The sequence below is a fragment of the Zootermopsis nevadensis genome, unplaced genomic scaffold, assembly GCF_977971745.1.
Source record: "Zootermopsis nevadensis isolate Lab colony 2312 unplaced genomic scaffold, Znev_1.0 Znev_ptg000032l, whole genome shotgun sequence".
Taxonomy (NCBI): Eukaryota; Metazoa; Arthropoda; class Insecta; order Blattodea; family Termopsidae; genus Zootermopsis; species Zootermopsis nevadensis.
The window spans coordinates 3,237,488-3,257,599 of NW_028259164.1; the positions used below are offsets into that span (position 1 = coordinate 3,237,488).

The 20,112-nt window shown below is 42.0% G+C and overlaps 1 protein-coding gene and 1 long non-coding RNA gene across 4 annotated transcripts in view; one reads left to right on the forward strand and one right to left on the reverse strand.

The window, feature by feature from the left end:
- LOC110841386 (uncharacterized) overlaps nucleotides 1–20,112 on the forward strand; it is a 127,428-nt gene that overhangs the window by 65,387 nt on the left and 41,929 nt on the right. The gene's annotated exons all lie outside the window — the stretch shown is intronic.
- Nucleotides 3,500–20,112, reverse strand: part of LOC110836722 (uncharacterized) — a 133,531-nt gene continuing 116,918 nt past the window's right edge. For both annotated transcript variants that reach the window (XR_015538096.1, XR_015538095.1), the window contains 2 exons: nucleotides 19,453–19,579; nucleotides 3,500–3,657 (listed from right to left, as the gene is read on the reverse strand). This is a non-coding gene — a long non-coding RNA (uncharacterized LOC110836722). The remainder of the gene's footprint in view (nucleotides 3,658–19,452; nucleotides 19,580–20,112) is intronic.

Sequence of the window (20,112 nt, forward strand, 5' to 3'; positions counted from 1 at the left end):
TGAAAATGGTTGCAAATGGCATGAAACGCAAAGATAACTAAGAATTTTTGAAATTTTAGACAAAAATTTTGAAAACGGAATTTTTCAAAAATTCTTGGTTTTGTGCGCATTTTGAACGGTTTCCTACGTTTTTCGATTTTTCGAAAAATTTGATCAAAATTTTCTCCTCACTATCCCGGCCAGGACCGTCTGTGCACGTCCCGGTCACTGCCGCCCTCTTTCTCTGTCGGACCCGGACTCGCTCTCTGCAGGATACGTCGTCTGTATCACCCGACATTGCCAGGCCGTCTGTGGAAAGACCTGGTTCGGCAGAGACCGGGTGAGGCACAGACCGAAAGCAAGGAGAGAAGTGTGACACAGACAGAGTGAGGCGAAGACGTGGTGAGTCACAGAAAATGGGAAGCAGAGCTCGGGTGAGGCAGAGACAGTGTCAAGCATGAACAGGCTGATGCACATACCGTATCAAGCAGAGACCGGTGAGGCACAGGCCGAGTCACGCAGAGACCCTGTTAACCAGAGACGGAGTCAAGCAGAGACGTGGTGAATCACACCGTGTAAAGCAGATACCGGTTGAGGCACAGACAGAGTACGGCTGAGACTGTGTGAATTAGACAATAGCAGCGTCGGGTTCTGGCAGAGTCTACTACTCATAGGGAGGTGTCAGGTCAAATTTGGGAAAAATATTTTCATTTTTTTCCAAATTTTCGAAAAATCAAAAAACGCTGCAAATCTTCTGAAAAGCGCACATAACCAAGAATTTTCGAAAAATTCAGAAAAAAATTAAAAGTTGGAAATTTTCAAAAATTCTTAGTTTTGTGCGCGTTTTGGACGATTTCCTACGTTTTTCGAGTTTTCGAAAATTTTCGAAAAATTTGAAAATTTTCAAAGGGGTACCCCTTTGAGAGATTTCAAAAATTTGCGAAATTTTAAAAAAATTGAAAATGGTTGCAAATGGCATGAAACGCGAAGATAACTAAGAATTTTTGAAATTTTAGACAAAAATTTTGAAAACGGAATTTTTCAAAAATTCTTGGTTTTGTGCGCATTTTGAACGGTTTCCTACGTTTTTCGATTTTTCGAAAAATTTGATCAAAATTTTCTCCTCACTATCCCGGCCAGGACCGTCTGTGCACGTCCCGGTCACTGCCGCCCTCTTTCTCTGTCGGACCCGGACTCGCTCTCTGCAGGATACGTCGTCTGTATCACCCGACATTGCCAGGCCGTCTGTGGAAAGACCTGGTTCGGCAGAGACCGGGTGAGGCACAGACCGAAAGCAAGGAGAGAAGTGTGACACAGACAGTGAGGCGAAGACGTGGTGAGTCACAGAAAATGGGAAGCAGAGCTCGGGTGAGGCAGAGACAGTGTCAAGCATGAACAGGCTGATGCACATACCGTATCAAGCAGAGACCGGTGAGGCACAGGCCGAGTCACGCAGAGACCCTGTTAACCAGAGACGGAGTCAAGCAGAGACGTGGTGAATCACACCGTGTAAAGCAGATACCGGTTGAGGCACAGACAGAGTACGGCTGAGACTGTGTGAATTATACAATAGCAGCGTCGGGTTCTGGCAGAGTCTACTACTCATAGGGAGGTGTCAGGTCAAATTTGGGAAAAATATTTTCATTTTTTTTCCAAATTTTCGAAAAATCAAAAAACGCTGCAAATCTTCTGAAAAGCGCACATAACCAAGAATTTTCGAAAAATTCGGAAAAAAAATAAAAGTTGGAAATTTTCAAAAATTCATAGTTTTGTGCGCGTTTTGGACGATTTCCTACGTTTTTAGAGTTTTCGAAAATTTTCGAAAAATCTGAAAATTTTCAAAGGGAAATTTAAAAAATTTGCGAAATTTTAAAAAAATTGAAAATGGTTGCAAATGGCATGAAACGCGAAGATAACTAAGAATTTTTGAAATTTTAGACAAGAATTTTGAAAACGGAATTTTTCAAAAATTCTTGGTTTTGTGCGAATTTTGAACGGTTTCCTACGTTTTTTGAGATTAGTTCTATTAGGGATGAGTTAGGTCAAATTTAGAAAAAATGTTCGAATTTTTCATAATTTTGGAAAAACAAAATATGCTGAAAAATGTCTGAAAGGCGCACAGAACGAAAATTTGTCGAAAAATTTGAAAAAAATTATGAGCTTAAATTTTTGGAAAATTTTCAATATTTCTTTCAAAATTCTCTCCACCTGATGCCTCGCAGAAGCGGTCTCTGTCGGACTGTTTCCTACGTACTGTGTCTCTGAGGAATGCGGTCGCTGCCTCACACGGCTTCTTACGCACAGTCTCTGAAAAGCCCAGGTGCGGCAGACACCACGTAAGGCAGGGACCGAGACGGGCAAAGACACGCTCGGCCACACACGGAGTCCTCCAGAGGCCGGTTGGTGCAGACAGCGAGGCAGTCTGCAACCGGGTGAAATAGAGAGCCGAGTCCGGCAGAGACAGGGTGAGGCATTCACCGAGGATGGCATGCATCTCTTGCGGAGTTTTGAAAAAAAGTTTAAAATATTCGAAAAATAAAAAAAAGATGGAATTTGTCTGATTTTTTGGACATCATGAAAAATATCCAAAATTTTTCGAAATCTTCGCCTCGCTATACCTACCAGACATGTTCACTGACACACACCGTCTTCTGCCAGACCCGGTCTCCGTCGGATTCAGTCTGTGCTACACTCAGTCTCTGCTAGTCCTGATCTCTGCTTCACACGGTCTCTTCCGGACTCGGACACTGCCTCACGCGGGCTCTGAAGGATTAGGTACTTGTAGAGACGAGCCGTCAGAGGCCGGTCCAAAAGTCGCACAAAACTAACAATTTTTTTAAAAATTCTAACTTGTACATTTTTTCGACAATTTCAATATTTTAGTTCCTTTCGATTTTCACTACATTTATAAATATTTTTAAATTTTTGAAATATTTTCAAAATTTTGAAATTTTTTTAGGGGTACGTACCATCGACAAATTTTCAATTTTTTGGAACTAAAAGTTCCAAAAAAATTGAAAATACAGGAAAATGTCCAAAAAAGCGCACAAAACTAAGAATTTGTTACAAACCCCGACTCCAAAATTTTTCAAATTACTTTCGCTTTTCGGGACATTCATAACCATTTCCAATTTTTTTTAAATTTTTTCAATATTTTGAAATGGTACCATCGACAAAAATTTCAAATTTTTTCAGTTTTCGTATAACCAAAAATGCTGGAAAGTGTCCAAAATCCGCACGAAACTTAAAAAATTTGAAAAACTTCAATTCAAAACAAATTTGATAAATTTCAAGAAGGTCATAAATGTAAATAACGAAATATAAATTAAAAATTTAGAAAAATATTTGAAAATGTTTTGAATTTGATATTTTAAAAAAAAAAATTCAAAACCCTGTCTCCGCCCGACCCAGTCTGTGCCGTGGCTAGAATGGTTTTACCTGTGTGTCTCGACTTTACCAGACTTATTTTCCTAGTCGCAGGAGGTGTTGTCGCCCCCGGCGATACTGCCGGTTCATACTATCCGGTTGTATCTTCTTATATTGACAAGATTACTATTTTGTTCAGACGGTACACGGGCATGTTTGCTTCAGTGCTATAATCACATTTCTAGTGGGCAACTTTCCTCAATGAAATCCTGTTGACATTTTACGGTGCGACAATTTGTATATTTGTAGGCTCTGGAACAAATAAAAAGAATCCAAAGCATTATTGTGTTTGAAACGACAGGGAGAGTGTGGTTTTGCTATTTTTAAGTATTATCTTCAGTGTTGTACGCATATTTACTCAGCCCATACTCTGAGTGACGTGTTAATGCAGCCAGCCTGCGCAAAGTCTTCTGGGAGAGGAGACGAAGACAGCGACCAATACTACAGCAACTTGGTTGCTGAACGCGCTCTCCGTCTCTCTCAGTTGTTTGCGGCCCGCAAATATGTGACGTCACTGACAATGAAGACATGGCGTCGCGCGCATGGCATAAAGAGAGAGAGAGAGAGAGAGAGAGAGAGAGAGAGAGGAACGTAGGTTGATCGTTTAAACGCTGCTCCAACCATCATTCCAGCTCTCCACTGCCATCTAAACTGTAGTGTGTGTGCATGTAGACTATATTCGTCACAATTTAATGTCAACACTTCCTTTCGACAACAAATATTTGCGAATTCCCCCGAAGCAAATACCTGAGATGTTTGCCTCGAAGCCCGTGAGTTAATACGATGGAATCCGTAGCTCAAACACGTTAGTCAATCCAGGGGGCCACAGCGCAGGCTTAGCGGCTGTGTCACTGTTTATCTTGTTATACGTATATCCAGTACACTTGTTTGAACTGCATCTTGAAGCTGTTAAAAACTTTTATTAAACGTGCTCCAGTCTGTTGTTATTGTAATAGACCTCTCGTTGGATTAGCGTAAGTTCTGCGTCGCGTGCCCCCCCCCCCGCCCCCCAACACGGGATTTCATACACTTGAATTCCACGTTGGTGTTCAGCACACTTGACATTTTAAACATAAATTATAGGACAGCGTGAGTTCTTTCGTTTGATAAAAGAGAACTTGAGAACAAAGTTCAGGATGTAAGAATAAAAGCTAGCTTGTGAATGATATCTTCACATTCTTGAAGCAATGCCACGTAAACTGCGATGCACCTGTTTGTTTACCGGCGGTTTCAATTTTGTGTTCTGGCGGGTTAAGAAATCGGTGACTTTGCACCAAGAGGACATGCTATGGCCAAGCTGGCAACATTATCCGGAGTTACTTTTCTGCACGAAGTTTAACCCTACTCGGAACCTAGCTACTAATATACGACTGCTATAACCTAACCTAACCTGACCTAACCTAACTTAACCTATACTAACCTAACCCAACCTAACCTATACTAACTTAACCTAACCCAACCTAACCTAACTTAACCCAACCCAACCTAACCTATACTAACCTAACCCAACCTAACCCAACCTAACCCAACCTAACCTATACTAACCTAACCTATACCAACCTAACCTAACTTAACCCAACCCAACCCAACCCAACCTGACCTGACCCAGCGTTGCCGTTTCTTACACACGTCGTAGGCCTCGCACAATAGTCCACGACAATTATGTGCTACTATCGAAACGGATGATAATAACAAAACCGATAAAAAACCAATATTGAAAACTAAGAAGTCTATTGGCTGGCAAAACGCGTGTTTTATTACGACAATAGGCTTATTATAAGTTGGACGGATCTGCTTACTGATTAAGAACGGCATATCCATAGGCAGGAGTATAATATTAAAATTGATGTTAAATAAATTGGGTGGCAGCATGTGAACTGGATTAATGTCTTAAGATATTAACTAAGAAACCGCGCTTAGCTGAGCGGACGTCAGCGTCTCAATACGGACTCTGTGTCGTGTAGACTAACTACACCGATGTGCAACTGTTCAACAAACTCCACGTGCTGATTTCATCAGTTCTGCTACAAGACTGCGTGGTTGGCACTACTGCTCCGTGTTCGGGTTTCCCTCTGTCTTTAGACATAAAATAAGCTGTGACCGATTACATTCAGATCCCTGCCAATTCATCGCTTACATTCATTCTCCCATTAGATGATATAAGATTACTGTGCACCGAATGAAATTGAGAAAGCGTCATTAAACAACGTAAGAAACAAATGAATAAACAAACTTGTTGAACACTTCTTCAGTTTTGAGTTCAAGTGATAATTGTCACTACTGCAGTTAGTTCTGTCTACCTTTCAGGGTAGCCTGAAGAGAAGACATATCGGAAGATAATATTAAAATGAATTTTTTGGAAAATAGGTTTGGTGAGTGGGTGGTTGGACTCATCAGGCCCGGATAGGGATCATTGACGGGCTGTAGTGAACACAGCGTACCTTAGGGCGTCATAAAAGGGTACACGAACGGACAGAAGCCAGGAGGTCTACTACATTATTTGTTGTTGATATTATTTTTGTGGATTCTGTACAATTGGAATTTCAGTTCATTAGATAACAACCGGCAAATAATCCCATGAATTTTTGTAGTCCTATGGTTAAGAATAGTGCCACGGTGGTCTAGCGGTAAGAACGCTGGCCTTGTAATCCTGGGGGTCTCGGGTTCGATTCCCGGCGGTGCCCGAATTTATAACTTGTGTTGGGCAAGGCCGTCGTCTAGGCAAAACGGAGTTTTCCTCCGTGGCATCCCAACAATTACTCCATTCACACACAGAAGAAGGCAATGGCAAACCACTTCTGGATCATCTGCCAAGAACGTATATGAACAGGTCCCAGTCCGAGAAAAGGATGGAAGGATCCTGTTCATATGGACCTGTCCTCAGACAGAACACTAAATAAAAAATAAATGATGGTTAAGAATACCTCCACTCCGCCCTACGTCTTGAACCCAGTTCCTTGAGCCCTTTTGGCAGGGACCTGTCAGGGTGAGAAATGGCCCAGGGTCCAGGTGTCAGACCGATTCCCTACCGATGAGCTATAAAAATCTGGGCCTCACCCCTCCCTTGTTATTATGGTACCATTACCAGCAGGAAGCTAAGCGGATTGCCCCCGCCAGTCATTTGTCAGGCGCCCCATTGTTGCGCCCCCATAACACAGTTTCCGCTAACCCCCACAAAAGCCACCTTGCACGTCCTGCAGCCTACAAGCTAATTCTTTCTTGTGCGCTGCGATTTCTGAAAGAAACGTAAACCTCGCTTTGTATGCGGTTGTCGGAAGTCAGGTCACCAGGTGAGAATCTGCAAGGATTTCCCACCAGACGGAATTAATGCCGGGTGGAACCGTCTTCTCTTTGTTTGTTTAACGACACTGTGTCAGCTAAATAATATTTAAAAATTCGGTCCGTACCGGAAAAAAAAGCTCGGTCCATCAGTGATGTTGATTGAAATAATCCGAGAACGACAAGGAACCTTTAAATACTACTCTCTGTGGTAAACGTGTAGTTAGTTAGGGAGAGCTGAAATGGGTCTTAAACGCGAGCAAGTTCTAAACAGTCAACCGAAGCCTCCTTCTTCAGGAGGGACATCCAATTTGGTAACAGGCCAAAGTCACGACGAGGTAAAGGACCCCAGGGCACCAGGAAGTGGTTCCACGTGTCTCGACGAGTGAGAAATACAAAACTGCACCGGCCCCAGCGGGGTCAGAACCCCCGGTGGTCCACAGCAGTCTAAGCGGGCGGCTTATCACAGCGCCAACACGCGCCCGATTTGTAACAGTCGCGTGTAACTCCAGCGATAATTAGCAGCATCTGTCTGTCTGTCCGTCCATTTATCTGCTCGTCTATTTACCACAGAACGCTTCGGTTGATTTGTTAGTACTCATCTCATTTTTCGTTCTGAAGAATATTTAATTGGATAAGTATTAACGCAAATTCTTCCCTCTGGGCAAATGAAACGGCGAGTTTAAATAGGCCACGACTATACTCTGATGGCAGTCGCCGTCCGGTAACCTACGTTCCGACGCGACCGCTGGAACACGAGCAGAGGCGACTCAATAACAGTTTGTATTGAAAGCCCGGGTCCTTTGTTGCCTGGCAACTGACAAGTGGTCGCCTTGCACTTTGAGTCTTGGACATGCATTCGGAGCACGGATTACACCAAGTCCCCCAGCGGGAAGTTTTATGTGAACGCCGGGAAATTTATAGCTGTCGGGCGACCTACTAGTTTTGTGCAACTGCAGAACGCATTATTTCACAAGAATAAATAAATAAATAAATACACACACAAACATTTTGCATTCCTACAATACTGGAACATTCATCCTACACAGTTAACAAAGACAGATTCGGAATTTGGCCTTGTTACTTCATTCGGTTTCCTGGTTTTACTACGACTTCGTTCCTAACTTACATTTACGTACAGATCCTCAACCCACGCAGGTTCATTTAATCCGTTTGTCAAGAGTTCAAAGATCGTCAAATGATGATGGTGAATAATGGATCAGAAAGGGTACGGATGGAAATTTCCGTGGCCTCCGCTGATATCGGCTTCCTCTACCTCGCTACCTGCATAGGAAGTCTGACAAAAACACGATTACCGGTCTCCGAGCCGATATCTGAACCCGATACATCTCAGATACGAAGCAACTCCCTTCAGTGGAAGGAACTAAAAGCGATTAATTTTGTGACAGTCAAAGCGACTCGAAGATTTCCGTCTTCTGGGTTGTTGCGCTGTGTAGATCGCCCTGATGACGGAGGCGGTATGACCTCTGAAACGTCGGTAAACATCGACCAGACTACACAGCGCAACAACCCAGAAGACAGGAATCTTCATACTCATCGCCCTGATGATGGAGGCAGTATGACCTCTGAAACGTTGGTTAACATCGACCAGACTACACAGCGCAACAACCCAGAAGACAGAAATCTTCATACTCTGATGACGGAGGCAGTATGACCTCTGAAACGTTGGTAAACATCGACCAGACTACACAGCGCAACAACCCAGAAGACAGGAATCTTCATACTCATCGCCCTGATGACGGACGCGGTATGACCTCTGAAACGTCGGTAAACATCGACCAGACTACACAGCGCAACAACCCAGAAGACAGAAATCTTCATACTCATCGCCCTGATGATGGAGGCAGTATGACCTCTGTAACGTTGGTTAACATCGACCAGACTACACAGCGCAACAACCCAGAAGACGGAAATCTTCATACTCATCGCCCTGATGATGGAGGCAGTATGACCTCTGAAACGTTGGTTAACATCGACCAGACTACACAGCGCAACAACCCAGAAGACAGAAATCTTCATACTCGCCGCTGTGAAAACCTCAAATCTTACATAAATGTCACTCATTTATACCAGTTAATATCACAGATGGTAATGTACGGTGAAAATTAGATCTGTACAAAGTCTTCTTGAGCCCACGATACGCACTGTCTTAACGTCATTTGATTGGTTATAGGACAGATAAAAGAAGTTCGGGCTGTGGACGTCCTTAAGAGAGAGAAGTGTCCTAGCGTCGAACGGAAGTCAGACACGTTTCCATTGTGTTAACCTGCTTGGTTGTATAGAAACAGTTTTCGTGCATCCGAGACGCGAAAGAATGAGCTGAGGTGGTTGGCAGACAGGTTCTCACTGTCCATCAAACAGCACGAGTGTTTGAGAAGTGTCACGTGAATAATGCATACCGTCAACACAAACACTCCCCCTCAACTCACCGAACGCTGTCTGTAGCTACAAAATCCATAACAAAACCGTGAGAGAGGCTTCAATTGTGTCGAACTAGAGAAGGTATCCCTTAAATTCTTAGTGAATCTACAAATACTCGTCTAACCAACGACATCCATCCAGTGACGTCATTAACTCTGTTTTTAAGTGCATCTCGTTCAATGTGTGACAGAACTCGAAATTCCAGACGCTCACATCTCAGGAATTTTCGTCACTAAGATAGATTTCTAGGGGAGAATCACTAAAAATGCTCGACACTTCACAACGGACAGTTTGAAAGAAGGCCTGGCGCGGGTTCGCGGGGCCTCGAAGTGGGAACTCCCACAAGGAAGGAAAAGTGTTCCTTGGCGCCTGAGTTATTGCACACACCGAAGGCACAGTAAAACCAGCTGAGTGGTGGCATATGGCAGGCCCCCTGTGTAATTATCACCAGCGACTCATTAACGTTCGCATTCAAATACGTACAAACGAACAAAACATATTTACCGTACCGCGCCATGTTTGCTCGCTTTGTTTGTTTCATTTGTCATTATTACCATATTATAATTCGGCAAACAGAATAACAATTGCTGAAAAAATTATCCAATTAACCAATTGTTGGCGTAACATTTTAAGAAGGTTTGTGAACACAAATGGTGACATGCATTTGTTTCGCAGACCTTGAAGCGTGAGTAATTAAGACATTTGTTTTCTCCGGGTACAAAGTCCTCTCTGGCGTAACGTTACGCGTAGACAGCTTAAGGCAGTCGCTGTTAGGTCGGTAGAAGAGTAGAATTTGCAAAGAATAGAATAGACACTTCGAGTTCTGGTGGGAGGTAGAAGGTCCCCAGGCAATGCCCGTTCGTCCTTCTGTTAAAGATAAAGTAAGAGTGAAGACGTTAGTGCGATAATTGGCAGAAATTTTGAGCTGTATTTTAGGCAATGCCGAAGTTATTAATTTGGAGGTTATTAAGTGATTTCGGAGCGGAATTTGGACGACTTTAAGGGGGTAAATTTTGATGAACTTAAATCGGGAGGGCTGCATGAGAAGCTTGCAGTGGCAACTTGGAACTTGGGAACCATCTCAGCATTTGCTTGAAGACTGAGGAAAACCAAGCCAACAGCTGAAGAAGACCACGGAACCACGGATGACCTGCATTCATCATCTTATGTTGTATTATTACACGACTTTATCAATAAAGCCCATGGCACAAGTTAGGGAAACCTAGGGGTCGTACAAATTCCTCTTTTGTCTGCCGGACCGCTGGCTAGTAGTCAGCGCGCCCCCTGGAAGGTCCTGCGACCGGCCATCTCGACACAGGTTTTCCATGGCAGGAGTTCCGCTGGAGCGTCCTCCGATGAACGGCTGGCTAAAATGAGTAGAGATTAGCCCCAAAAGGACTTTAATTTGTTTAAATACTTGCAATTAGTAGAGTATATTCAGGATCAGCCCCCTAGTAGGGCCCGCGGTCGCTGGCATTTATCATAAATGGGGTCATATTGACCTAATTGCCTAATTTGGGAGTTCTCACTTGCTTGAATTTTAGCGTAAAATTTATTTGCTAGCTTCCTGACATGGTTTCGGAACGTTTTGCGCGATTTGAGATGGCGAATTATCCAGCCTAATTCTTTGAAATTAGTTTTTCTTACCAAAAAAGTGTTCTCAGTCTGTTCAGAGAAATCACGGTCTAAGTTTATGTTAGTTGTAAAAATTTCATGCAGAGTGTCTGCTAAGAGGTTCACTTTCTAGTCACGGGTGAACCGCAAATCTATCGTTTAATTTCAAGGAGGTTTTGCAGGTGGTGTTATTTGTTAAGATTTTTGTAATTCGCCAAATACCCGTTTTATTACCAGGGTCTAGACTTTGCAGGGTAATCATTCTCTAGGTCGCCTAAATATTACGTAAGAATTGAGTCCGTACCGCGAAGAAAACACCAGACTTCACCATTACGAAGATCAAATGGTTAACCCTTTGAAGCCGAAGCTCGTATAAATATTACGTAAGAATTCAGTCCGTACCGCGAAGAAAACACCACACTTCACCATTACACAGATCAACTGGTTAACGCTGGTTAAGGAAATAATCGCTGTTTACAGTGAGAATTATACCAAACACGTAGATGGAGCCTGCGATCAAAACGCAAAGTTAATGAATGTTAAAGGCACGTGGTGCGTAGAGTTACCACTCCTACTTCCCCAGCATCTCATCTTTCCGCCTTTACCGTTGATTGTCTATGCAATATTGGATTACTTTGGGGGGGATTAAATTGATAAAACTTCGATATCGGTGATTCCGTGCGATTCTGCGTCGATCCGTCGTACCACACACTTCATTACGTCTCGCGAACTTTCCCCAGATTGCAGATTTATATCCTTAAGGTTTGCAATACAGCTAGACAAGGTTTGCGCTCCGCACTCACAAGTTCTTTGCCAAGCATCAATATTTGTCCAGCTCAGTGCCAAGTGAGCAGACGGGAGGGGGTGGGGTCCGGCACTAGTTCTTAATATAGCAGCTTAAACCCCTCCGTACAAGGTATTATGTACTTTTGTCTGTGTACTCTCAGTCAAGGAAGTATGTTGTTAATACTGCCAGCCACAAAACCAGAATTACCATTATTGACTCTCAGATAGAAGCGTCTTTTGTCCCCCACGCCCCGGCCCCCAACTCACCAAGTCTAATTTTCCATTATTTGGATTAGAACTGGCAGGAAGAACCGAGGCCAATTGTAACAGTGATCACGGCAAACACAGCAATTGAAAAGAAATTAGCGAGTGGTTTGTTATGCTCTTTCTATTAGCACGTTCGTACAAAGGGAACGGAGGAAAAGCTCCATTGTGTTGCAAATTCAGAACACCGCGCGTTTCAACAACAGCCGTGTAAAAAAACCGATGTCCACAGAATTGGTAATGAAGTCTTCTTCAACACGTCCGTTCGGTTTATAATCATTGTCATTACGGAATTGAATTGAACTGAATTATTAACCAAATGCGAATGATACTCGAGATCGTATTTAGAAAGGGGTTTGGGGTTCAAAACTTCGTTGGAACGTCTGGGACGCAACAAACTTTCATTACGACAAAATTTATACTTCGAAAATTTAAATTCGAAAATTAGACCATAATATTTATTCAACAGCGAAGTTGGTTTGCAAATTTATGCACGCCTATTAAAATGGCAATAACCCTTTCAAGCCAACGCTCGTCTCAGGACGTACCGCAAAGAAAATGCTATTATACTCCACTATTTTTATAGATCAAATGGTTTTATTTTCAACGAAATATTTGTTATTTGGTCCGTGAATCATAACTGCATTCTATGAGCAAAATTCAGAACTAAGGATTGTTAAAACCGACGGTCAATGGTTAATTTATTTAGAGTATGACATTCCAACTATACGCCATAGTGATTGAATTGCAGTTGTAATAGTTTTCATAAAAAAAAGTATAACACCTACAACTGATCGATTACGTTTGCAAATAATCGATTTCATTCATCCCTGCACACGACAAACAGGATTAAATTATATCCATATATTTATTCAATAAAAGAGAGATTTGTTTCTACAAATATTATCTTGTTCGGTCTACCGCAATATGATTAATCAGAGTATAAAATGAATTTTATCTTATAATTTAGATTCGTATTAAAAACACAGCCAACACCTTTATATGGAAATGGTAAATGTGATGAACTGAGTTAAACGAAGTTAAAATATTTAACAAAGCAAAAAGTCGAGTTCTTGTGCGATGTGTAGTCTGATACAAGTTAACCGACGTTTCGGAGGAGCTTGCCGTCTAAATCATCAGGGCGATGGATGAGTCACTGATCCGAATTAAAACAGAACATCGTTCGTTTGGACACGCGCGCGTAGGAAACAAATGATAATCATTTTTAGGCCTCCGTTGCCAAGCAACAAAAACTGCATTGCCCTTCCTTTAGCAGGCAGACGACCGCGAAACGCTCGAAGCGAGCCGCGGGCGATCGTGGCGACCCGGCCGGGCGACAAGGCGACTGCCATCGGTGATTCGCCTCTGGTGCCCTGCCTCTTAATACAACACAGGGCATGTGGAGTAAACCTTATCAGGTGGCAGGCGGAAGGAACTAACCTTTGCCTGTTTCAAAAAGAAACGTAGTTCTTGAGCGCTCAACCCAGTTCAGACAGGAGGAAACATATGGGTTGTTTGATGCATTCACAGACCACAGCCACGGGGGGGGGGGGGGGGGGGGGGGACTGAGAAGAAACATATAATCCAAAGTCAAGGCCCATATTCGACGTTTCGGCACTCGTAGAACTCTCACGACGAAGCACAACATCCATCCATCGCCAAGATTAAGATTAAAACACTAGTGTGTTAAGAAATGTATTTATTTATGTTTATCAACGGGGCTTCCAATAGCCCAAACCCATTACGGGATTCATGAATATTAAATTGGATGGAAGGTCGAAATGAGCAGTCGAGATATAACTCCTGGAGGGAATGAGGAAAAGAGCGAATATCTTCTGGGCCGAAATTTGAGCCCGGGATGTCCAAGTACGAATCAGGATTGCCAGACGTCAAGAATTCAGGGCTTTTATTTTACTGAATATTGTTCAATTAAAATAACATCGATAGATAAGAGTTATGGAATTCAATAGGAACAGATTAATGTCAGAAAGACAGTTTGTAACACCTGCTTATTATGTAGCTGTCCGTTTTGTATATAATGTGACAAAAATATGATTTTAAATAGGCCAATGAAAAGATTTCGTGGTAAAGGAACATTTATGTGTGTGTACACAATATCAACAGAATTACAAATTAGTGGATTTGCTGCCTTGCAGTCTTTGTTAAATCATTAACTCCTCCGTTCCGAAATAACATCTCAGATATGCAACTGTTAACAACTAAAAATCCCCTTTACTGTCGGGGTAGTTGCGTTCAGATGCCGTCATGACATGCTAGCAGCGCCACACATTTCCCGTGGCCGACAGCGTGAAGATAACATCGACAAACAAACGCAAAACGAAAGCCCGAAACTTGTAAACAAGTGCCAGCCAGTTCTTGGAATACACCATCTCCCTTTGTGTAAACAATTACGTAAACTCACTAGGTTATTCTGTTGTTTCTAGCATTTCGAATGAGCTAATGTTTAAATATCTGCAGGTAATTGAGATGTAACAGAAATACTCACCTCCAAGACGATCATTACAAATTGACACAGGATTTCGCAAAAAATGCATGATCGAACGTGATAGATAATTCGCGTACAAAACGCATAAAAACTATGAGGCGTTGTAGTGTCAAGATTACGATAAGACACGCCAAGCGAATCGTACAGCAGGCCAAGGCCTGGGCCTGGTTCAAACATTTCGGGCTTTTTCGGGCCATTTTACTTTTCGCAATTAAAAATGTTATTCGTAATTTCTCTCGCGTTTGCTAGTGACAAGTGTTCCGCAAACAAATCTTGATTTTCTCGGGGATTTTCCTAACTGTCCCCTCCGAGAAGCAATTCGAGGAAAAAATCTTAAAAACTTTGCATCTGACAGCCTCAGATGTTAGACAATTCATTCAAAGATTACTGTCATTCATTGGAATAAAAGAAATTGTATTTAATAATACTGTATTCAAATAGAGTGGGGCTCACGGATGGTGTTTGAAGATAAACTCGGGGCAGGGATCAGATAGTCCTCGGCCCGCGTAGACCTCTACTACACAAATTAAGCATCGCTATTTGATACAACAACCCACACACCTTTTTTTAAGTAATTTAACTTATAACCTGAGCTACTTAAGTAAAAATCTAATGTCAACTAAGGTTCAAGAAACATTCCGGCCAGAACTCATTCACTTCTTGAAAAAGAAAGTTTTGAAATTTGCTTGTAAATTTCAAGTTCACACACAGAACTCAAGTTAACATTTAAATTTAAACTATTTACTTGGTTTCTAAAGTAAGATATTATAGAAGATGATATTATAAAATATCATGAAAATAACTTTATCTTAATTTCAATGACTTCACAATTGTGTCGTTTGTTTGATCAAAGATATCCTTTTTTTTTTTTTACTAAACACTAAGTTCTGATGTAATCAAATGGGTAATTTTGATATTAAGTTTAATAAAGGACCTACAGATAAAATTTCATATAACAATCTGATCGACACATAAATTAATGGATTACAATTAAAATATAAAACGCGCTCTTCGCCGACGTTTCAGAGACGAAAAAAGTTGTAGAAAACACGACAGAAGAATAACTAAAGACCGGGTTCACAGACCACATTATTCTGCTACAATTTTTTTTTTTAAAAAAGTTTCTGATGGACTTTAAATTGCACGTAGAATTACGAAGTTGTGGAGCTGGACAAAACGCTGAAAATAATGGCCTTCGATCTCGTGGAGTTGCAAGTAATCGAATCCCCTAGTAAAATAATAAGCAGTCGACACCGAGGAGTTTTATTGCTACGGGGGGGGGGGGGGGGGGGAGTGAACGACGAATTCCCCGCTGGTAGCGGGAACTGAGTAAATATTAGCAGTGAGTAGCAGGAATTTGCTACGGGAACTGGGAAGGAGAAAATCCTTTAATTGGCAGCACAGCCTCTTCGGGGCGATTCGAAAAAAACAAAAACAAAAAAAAAAAACAGCGCGAGACAAATATACACACAGATCGAACCTCCTTTTATCCTGATCTTTCCCAGACACTACCAGATGTTACGTCATCCGTATTCTAAATTTATCTAATTTTAATCGCAAAGTTACGGAATAAAATCATCATCCAATAAAGACGCTTTCCTTAACGAACTGACCTGATTATTAAGAATGAAAGCAAAACTGTTGTACAGGCTTATATATCCTGCCGTTATCAACATTTCCAGACATTTATTATGATTTAGATTATTTGTTTTCGTGGTTTACTTAACGAACGTATCAGTGGCTGAATCTACGCGTCACAGGCAACAGAAAGTTTAATGAATAATCGATTTAAAATGGTGTAAAAACAAGCAGTGACCTCGGTTTTCGCACACGAATTAAATTAATTTTTGTTCCCAAGCTTTAATTTCAACATTCATTAATAATCAAATCAAAAATCCACAGCGTCTTAACTCGTACCCTATCCTTACCAGAAGGACGAGTGGGTATTGCATGGGAACCTTCTAAAAATAAGTCGCTGTTTCTCCCACCACAAACAAAGTCACTCTCGTTATAATAACAAAACATTCCCTGAGAATTTCGTGTCTGAGCTTAAACCAGGGTCACGCTGCATTACGAAATGCGATTAAAATAACGAATTATCACGACCGGGAAGTGATAAGATCGCACGCAGTGACAAGGGAAAGCAAAATTCTGAGGTCCCAAAAGAGAAAGTCTCGTTTCGAAATCAGGCCACAGTGCCCCTCTTTAGGGGCAAAGCACTCGGTTACATCGTTTGTTCCTCAAGTTACGCTATTGCCATCTAGCGACGTGGCGCGAAACAATTCCGACCGGATCGAACCCCGTACCTCCCCCAGTACGAAGCTGGAATGCTAACCACACCACAGCGACGTCCGGCTTCAAGGACCGGTAAAAATAACGCGGCTGTTGAAATTATTCTGTAAAATGTCGACTTCGAAATACAGAATTTTAACTCACTTTCTAGGGTTGGTCTCCAACACTTCCTCGAAGTACGAAACGAGTCCAGTGTTTTCCAGGAAATATTTCTCCCTTCCAAAGTTGTCGGCTCGGGGGGGGGGGGGCGTGAGGGGGGGAGGGAGCCAACTCTCTCCCCCCCCCACTCCTCATGACGCCAGCCGCCATTCAACTGTTTGGATCGATACAGTAGGGGGCCATGTCCGTCACCTTCCGAAACTCGCACCTCATTGGTCTGCCAAGCGACTTGCTTCACAGCTGGGGGGTGCACGAGTTTATACGAACTATCCCGAACTTACACGAACTAAAACAACATGTCGGACCCCACTTTTTTTGTTGTTGTTGCGTGTTTGTAATGTCATAAGCAGTTTTAGATTGCTGTGTGCCGTGGAATATAACCTGTAATTGGCGAGCAGATAACAGAATGTACGGATAAACAGAATAATCGCCTCAGATATTCCGTAATATATTAACGTCGAACCCAATATAACAGACAATCTGTGTGTAAACATTAAGAATGGGGGATGATTAGATTCGTTGGTGAAACAATTTGTTTTTAATTAAGTGGGGGGGTTTAAGTCATCTGGGTGAAATCTTTCGTAACGAACTGCAACGCGTAAAACAAAGTTGGACGCTCGTCAATCACATCGAGGATTTGAGTGACTATTATTATTATTATTATTATTATTATTATTATTTGAGCGTCTGTTCAAACACGGCCCGTTGGTTTCAACGGCACGCACTTTACAAGCGTCCAGTTTTTTATTTTGCAGTTCGGTTGTAAATTTTCGTCGATAATTTTAAATGACACATTATACGCACTATACAACAACAACAACAACAAAAACGTTGGCCTCCTTAAGAAGCTGACAGTCCCTCGGCGAGTCAACAAATTCTACGCCTGTTACAGAATTTAAAAAATTTAATTATTCCTACTGTTTTCACAACAGCCAGCTCAATCAACCCACACTCTTACTTAAATTTTTTTTTTCCCTGCGACCATTTTAATATTATCGTCTCATCTGCCCTTATGCTTTACAGATTTTTATACTGTCCTCTCTGCTCTATTTTCGAGCCATCTAATTTTTTTTTAATTAATACCCCTAACAGTTAATAGACTCAGTCTATTGGTAATCCGCGTAATCTAGGACCCTTGTTAATTAAGTCCAAGTAATTATCTCCATTCCGATGATACTTCTTGCTCGTTAATTCGATTAAACAACAACCTGAAGATTTTATGAGGTCTCAGCCAAAGCTTACAAACCTTACACGAACTGGTTCATCGCGACAGAGAAATGTTGATCCATACCAATTTTCCTACATTGCAGTACTGAGCGTTCTCATCTTTAAAAATATAGCTAAACTAAGATCTAAGAGCCTCTGGGTGCTAGGTTTCTTGTCTCGAAGACCTGCGTTCTGTTCCTCGTGACTTCAACGACGTAGAACTGAACAAAATTACCTCCGAGTCCATCACTGACGAAGCACCACATTATCACACCCTCAGTCCTAATTTAGGGTCTTCATCTCTAACCGACACGCCACTGACCACGGAGAGAAAGCCACTTGTTTCATTTGTGAGTAAAATGGACGAGGTAAGAATTCGAAGGCTGCTTTTGTGACGAATGTGATGAATTTTCTGTCTTTTGTAACGCGAGATGATTTCTTTGTGAGCTGAATAATAACATCTGTAAGGCAAAATCCTGTTTCATTGGCTTTCCTGTGAGAATGAACCACCTGAAATACGCCTGTAGGCTATTTAGGCCAAAGATTAAACTTCTAATTAAGTATTATCACGCCCGTGAGTGTGTGTTTCTCCCTTAATACGTCACGTCACAGGACTGATACTCGAATAACTTAATCCCAGAGGAACGAACAGCCCAGAGAACCAACACCAACAACGAAGCACATCTATCGGTGCGTAGCTTCATATCCGGGACGTCCCGGAAACCGCCTGTCCTCACCGAGCAACACTCCGCCTTGTTGTCTCCAGCAAAATACCCGGATACAATATTAAAGTTGACAAAGACCTTGCTTCCTCTCACAACGACCGCCTCGCATGACGCCAGGCATTTTTTTTTTGAAACTTGCCGTGAGGATATCACAGGCCTACCTTGATCCGCCACTGGCAAGCTTCGAAACTGAATAAAATATAAGGTTGCAAGCGTTAGGCAACATGCGATGCTGCGGCCATATTGATTATCGGTAAAAAAAACCCAGAAGTGTGGCTAGGGCGAGAGACAAAGAGGATATAAGCACGTCTTCACTGCGGGTCTTAAAACTACGTCCGGAGAATTTGGTACGACGAAAGTGCGACTGTACTTAGAGCCGTCGGCTTACGTCCTATGACGGTTTAGTCAAAAATGTCGTACACTTTAACTGCGTTATTCTGTATTTATGGCTTTTATAATTCTCAGCGATTATTTCCTTAAACAGCGTCAACCAGTTAATTTTTCAAATGGTGAAGGAAAGTGTTTTCTTCGCGGTACGGGCCGAATTCTTACGTAATATTTATAGGAGCTTCGGCTTCAAAGGGTTAACCAGTTGATCTTTGCGATGGTGAAGTGAAGTGTTTTCTTCGCGGTACGGACTGAATTCTTACGTAATATTTATACGAGCTTCGGCTTCAAAGGGTTAACCAGTTGATCTTCGTAATGGTGAAGTGTGGTGTTTTCTTCGCGGTACTACTACTAATAATAATAATAAACTGAAAGATGATCACTCACCTCTATGCAGTGCCGTAGTTAAGAATGCATGGAGTTAAGCCTCCATACGTCTTCATGGCGTGGTGCATACACACAGGGACAAGTTTTTAGAGGAGACAGCGTTCTTCTGATTCCCTCTCGGTAATCACTGAGGAAAAAGAAAGTAATTGTTTTATTTGTAGCGGGTGCCAGACTTTGTAGAACATCTAACCTAACCTAAACTAACCTAACCTAACCCAACCTAACCTAACCAAACCTAACCTATACTAACCTAACCTAACCTAAACTAACCTAACCCAACCCAACCTATACTAACCTAACCTAACCTAACTGAACCTAACCTAATCTAACCTAACCCAACCTAACATAACATAACCTAACCTAACCTAAGAACTCTCCGTCACATGGTGACTGGCACTGCCACTTTTTGGAATTAAATATATATCATACGTCAAAAACTACGTGATCCATAAATTCAACCCAAAAATGGATCATTCCCGTAAACTTTGATCGGTCGTACTAGTAATTACATTTACAGCTAATTAATTCTAAACATCGCTAATACCGAAGCTCGACATTTTACACAATCCGAAGCCAGCTGCATCCATTTCCATCCTCAGAAGCGAACGCCCATTCGAATGTCATCATTCCATCTTTAATCGTTGATCAGAATGGTCGCTT